This window comes from Zingiber officinale, chromosome 4B, assembly GCF_018446385.1.
Source record: "Zingiber officinale cultivar Zhangliang chromosome 4B, Zo_v1.1, whole genome shotgun sequence".
NCBI lineage: Eukaryota > Viridiplantae > Streptophyta > Magnoliopsida > Zingiberales > Zingiberaceae > Zingiber > Zingiber officinale.
The window spans coordinates 112,116,076-112,122,080 of NC_055993.1; the positions used below are offsets into that span (position 1 = coordinate 112,116,076).

A 6,005-nucleotide genomic window follows, 5' to 3' on the forward strand; every position below is an offset into this window, starting at 1 on the left:
ATGCACCCTTTTTTTTCACTAAGTGATTGCATTGTGCAACACTTAAACACATAAGTTCATAGGCACAAAAGTTAGGATATTTTGATTTTTCCAAATGATCTTTCAAGATTCGAGCCTCATCTAGTAACCAAAATAAATTTTGAGAAATCACCATGAAAACCAAGTACTAAACAAATATGATGAATCATGACTATTTCAATGATATCAACTATTCAAGTTCAAGTAAAGTGAAGTGAAGGTAAGATCCTTAAGGTTAAGCCAAAACTCAAACTTATTTCTATATGATACTTAGCTCACATCATGCTACCCAAGATAGAGAAAAGAGGTATACTAAACATACTAGCATCATTTACAATATCATGAATCAAGATAGAGAACGTGCTAACAATTTTGCTTTTGAACAAGTAAACATAAAAGTGAGGATTGATGTTTTCTTCAATGGGGATGCCATAGAATTTTTCAAAAGATAGTCAAATGACTATAAAAACAATCCAAACAAATCAAAACAAATGCAAAATAAAAACAAACTAAAAGTGCAGAAAAAATGCAAAAATTTTCAAGTTACAAACTACCCCCCCAAACTTAAACTTTTCATCATCCCGATGAAATCAATATGGTGGTGGAGATGGACGAGGGAAAGGAGGTCTGCGTGGACGTCCAATAGGAAAGGTAGGAAAACCTGGAGTCTCACTCAGGATCCTATGATACTCATAGAGGGCATCTACTTGTTGACTAGTAATACTCATGCTCTGCATAAATTCTCTCATTTTAGCTTAATCAGTATCAGTCCTGAACAAATTTGACCACTTGACCTTGAAAATTCCTCGTGAACTAAAAATGATTCCATACTTCTCTAAACTAGTCATCTGATAAAGAAAACTGACCCTCCAACATTACTCGTTGGGCATCCTGCTTCTCATGAAGCGAGTCTAGAGATGCACAAAAATCAGAAAAAACAAATCTGGAACTACCCATACCATAGGCAAAAGAGTGCCTAGTAGGTTCTGGATGATTGGAAGGCTGCGGATGTCCAGATGACGAGGGCTCAAGGTGGGGCTCTGTGTCTCCGGATATGGAAGAAACATTCTCAGGATCTCTATCAGTGATTACCCAATTAGCCGGGTTGCGAATAGAAGTGCGTTTGGGATAAGGAAGAGGTAGTGGAAAACCATTCTTCCTAGGAAAAGAAAAACCATTCTCATCCTGACAAATCATTTTCATAGAAAGACATGCATCAATATCAATCATGTCATTGCCATGAATGACCTCCAACCCATCTAGGTCAAGTTCCAAATTTATAGCTATTTGAGTAATCAACCCACCAAAAATAATTGATCCCGAGGATGCCCTCCCGGCTCTCACCAAGGTTTGCAAAAAATGAAAACCAGAATCGAAGTCAACCTTATGTAGCATAGCCCACGAAGCATAAAGTTCCACTTTCTTAATGACTCCATTACTTTCCCCTCTACCAAAAATAGTTTTACTCATAACACGATGCAAGTATCTAAAAATGAGGTTTTGCATATGAGAAGCTTTAGCTCTAGAGGGCTCATAAGGTTGATCTAATCCAGTAATCAAATTCCAGAAATGATTCCAATTAAATCTTGAGTCAAACCTACTAGATTACTAGTAGACAATCCAAAACAATTATTGAAATCAATAAATGCCCACTGAAACTCTTGGTTCATAAGTCTAAAAGTTATTTTGCCAACAAAAACATCTTCATTAGTAAAGTGAACATCTAGTGAACTCAAAAACTCTAGTATGATACGAGGATATGTAGGTAGATGTGTATACATAATATCGTTCCAATCAAGGGACCCAATCATCCAATCTACATCATCTCTAATTCCTAGTATGTCCAAAATAGTTGGATTCATATATCGTGTACACATAATTTTTCTATTGACAAGAATTTCAAATCTAGACTTATGATCTTCATTTCTAAAAATAATATTGAATTCATTGTCATTACCTTCATCGCGTGCTATCCTCTTTCCCTTGCCCTTTGTTGGTTGCTTTCTTTTTTCTTTGGTTGGCTCCCTTCCTCCGCTTGATCCACCACTTCCTTTGCAAAGTCTCTTCAAAATATTGGACATGTTGTCAAGCTTGAGTAAGGAAAGGTGATGTTTTGTTGGAGAAGTAAGTTCTTGCAAGGATAGATCTTGAAAGACAAGATCTTTGGGACTAGGAATTATGGATCTTGAAGATAGGAGAGGAGAGAAGTGTTCTTAGAATCCAGATCTTGATGAAATTTTTGGAGAGAAACGAGTTTGAGATCTAGATATGAGAAGATTTAGAAGAAAGATTGAAGAAGAGAGGAGTTTGGGAGAGAGGAATGTCTTGAGGATGAGGGGTGTAGGTGTGTATGGCCGACACGACCTAGGTCTGGCCGTGTCTTCTAGACACGGCCAAAGTAAATGGCTCTACACGGGTCGTGTAGATCTACATGACCCTGACCCTCTCCTTGTCGGGTTGGTCAGCACGGTCATGCTAATTGGCACGACCACATCCATCTTCTTCTCGGTCTATCTCACACAGCCGTGTGTGAGACACGGCCTCGTCCTTTTCCTCTTTGGGTAGCCTTGCACGACCGTGCTGGATGGCACGGCTAGTGCAGACTCCTCCCCTGGATTTTTACACAGCCGTGTGTGGGACACGGCCGGGCGCATTTCTTCCTCTGGAATCATCACACCGCCGTGTTTGGTACATGACCGGATAGTTTTTTTTCTCAGGAGTCCTTACAAGGCCGTGTCTTATAGACATGTCCCATGCATCTTCCTTCTCTACAGGTCATATACGGTCGTGTTTGATACACGACCGAGCTCTGTTTTACTCCAAAGGATAGTTCTACTCCTTCCCTGATTCTCCAATACTTCCATGCCCATGAAGAAGTCATGGCCAGCAGAATTTCAACCTAAAAACAAAAGTAACAACAAATTTAAAAGTACTAACTAATGAAATGAAAAACTACAACTGAAAAACACTAAAGGAACCCTTGGGTTGCCTCCTAAGAAGTGCTTGTTTAAGGTCTTTAGCTCGATCATTCTCCTTGATCCTTTCATCTTTTTCTTGCCCTAGGAGGGCAGACGTATTTCTCATTTTTATTGGGAGGTATCCTCCCAAGATCACTTGCTGGATCATGTTCCTCATCCGGTGGCCTCCCATGAGGATGGAAATTCCAATCCTCAAGCTGATAAGCGTCCGCCCCGCTACAAACACTTAATAATAAAGAAGAGACATGGTAAGAAGAGTTAGACAAATCATACTCCAACCTTTCCTTACTGATTACCAATGAAATCTTATAGTTTTTAACATCAATTATTGCTCCAGCTGTTGCAAGGAAGGGTCTTCTTAATATGATTGGAATCTTTGGGTCCTCTACCATGTCCAGAACTACAAAATCTATGGGAATTGTAATCCCACCAACCTCTACCGGTACGTCTTTAATAATGCCCATAGGATATCTGCAAGAATGATCAGCTAATTGAAGTGTCATGGTAGTAAGTTTCATGTTTTTGAGACCAAACTTATTACAGATTGAATAGGGAATGAGGCTAACACTTGCCCCCAAATAACAAAAAGATTTTTCTATGAATTCAGATCCTATGTTGCAAGGAATGTAAAAGCTTCCTGGATCTTTAAGATTTAGGGACATGTTCTTCTCAAATAAAGCGCTGCATTCCTCGGTAAGTGCAATTGTCTCAATATCTCCCCTTTTTCTCTTGTTTGACATGATGTCCTTCAGAAATTTGGCAAACTTTGACATTTGTAGAATAACATCAATTCAAGGAACTTCAACATAAATTTCTTTAACTTTTTCCAAAAATCTGTCAAATTCTTCATCTTTTTTCAACATCACCAATCTTTGAGGAAAAGAGACTACTTGATCCTGTGGGTTAAGTGGAAGAGTCTCTTCAACCTTAATGGTACTCCCCTCCTTTTCTTGAATTTGAAATGGTTTAGATGCAGGAGGAGAGAGCTCTTCTTCAATTTTCATCCCTTTTGGAGCAGTCACTTGAGGATTACCCAAGGTTTGTATGCTCTTAAGCTCAAATCGATTGCAATGCTCTATCGGATTGACGTCAGGTTTTCCAGGAAATTGCCCAAGTGCTCTTAAAGATGATGAGGCTAGCTGGGAAATTTGGCTATCTTGAATCTTTTGATGCTTTTCAGAATTATCCATTCTCTGAGTTAGCTTCAAAATATCTTGCTTCATTTCATTTTGATTGGAGATAATTTCCTCAAGCATCTTCTCTATTTTAGAAAACTGATAGCCTTGAGAAGACTGTTGTTGTTGCTGAAAATTCTGTTGCCCCGACTGGAAATTTTATTTGCCTCCCATGGATGGTCCTTGTTCTTGATTGTTTCTATAAGAGAAATTAGGATGATTCTTCCACCCAGGGGTGTATGTGTTGGAATATGGATTATTCTGCCTTTGATTAAAACCCATGATAGTGTCACATTGCTCTAATTGATTTATTTGTGCAAAGATAGCTCCCAAAGGACATGAGTCTTGAGAATGATCAGAACTTCCATATGTTTTACAACAGCAAACTATAACATTTACTGTATTAGTGTCAGCCCCATATTTTCTAGTTTCTTTGTAAGAGCATCCAGCTTTGCAGTCATTAGAGTGACTGCATCTACATCAAATTTTCCTGATGCTTTTGTTGGGTTTGAATAAGAATAGCCTCCACTTCTCTATGTTGTCCATTGATGATGATTCTATGCTACACTCTCAATGATTTCTTTGGTTTCATCTAAACTTTTGTTCATAAGTGCCCCTCCAACAGCTGAATCTAGGGGCACTTTAGTATGATAGTCTATGCTGTTATAAAAAGTGTGTAACACCAACCATTTCTCTAATCCATGATGTGGGCATTGTCTGAGCATATTATTGTATCTATCCCATGCTTCAAATAAAGATTCTGAATCAGATTGTCTGAAGCTTGCAATAAGATTTCTCATATGAACTGTCTTGCTAGGAGGATAGAACTTATCTAAGAATTGTTGCTCACATTGCTCTCAAGCGGTAATGCTATTTGGAGGTAAGGAATTCAACCATTGTTTAGCTCTATCTTTTAAAGAAAATCCAAACAGTAATAATCTAACTGCTTCTGAAGGAACACCGTTCATTTTCATGGTACCGCAGATTTCATAGAAGACTTCCAAATGTTGATTAGGATCTTTATGCGATCCACCTCCAAACTGATTTTGCTTAACCATATTGATTATTGCAGGCTTGATCTCAAAGTTATTTGCTTCAACAGAGGGTCTAGTAATGCTTGAGTGAAACCCTCTAGCATAAGGTGTTGCATAATCCTTAAGTGGTCTATTCGCCATATTTGATTGTTCTTGTTCTTCTTGATGTCTTTGCAAGATTCTTCTTCTATGGAATGTTCTATCAATCTCGGGGTCAAGAGGAAGTAGATCTCCTGCAAAGTTAGATCTTTGCATACAAGAACAAGATTAAAGAATTTGATTCTAAGAAAAGAAAAGAATAGAAAGAATGTAGTTTACAAAAAGAATTAAAGAACAATGTAATGAATGAATGAAAGAATGCAATGAATGAAAACAAAGAACAAATGCAATGAATGAAAACAAAGAATGAATGCAAATGGAGGAATACAAAACAGAATTAGAAAACTAGTTACAAATCAGATGTAAGAAAAGAAAAGAAAAGTTTAGTCTAACTCAATTGATAATCTCTAATGTTATAAGCGCAGTCCCCGGCAACGGCGCAAAAAACTTGTTATGCACCGCAAGTGTATGGTTACGTCGTCAGTAATAATAAAAGATATTATATCCACAGGGATTGGTTATAATCACTAAAGATGTCTTAAAAGTAAATTAGCTAAACAAACGATTAAAAGATCATTTACAACTAAAGATTAGAAGTAAGAGTTAAATGCAGAAATTCAGTTTTATAAAGGTTCTAGGAGTTTTGGTTTCTTTATGATATTCATTGATGTAATGCAATCTACCAATTCTTGTCCTCAATT

General features: G+C 37.6%; 1 non-coding gene across 1 annotated transcript; it reads left to right on the forward strand.

Annotated features, from left to right (window-relative positions):
- Positions 1 to 4,867: 4,867 nt before the first annotated feature.
- Positions 4,868 to 4,974, forward strand: LOC121978831. The gene has a single exon (XR_006111172.1). It is a non-coding gene; the product is annotated as a small nucleolar RNA R71 (small nucleolar RNA).
- The last annotated feature ends 1,031 nt before the right edge of the window (positions 4,975 to 6,005 follow it).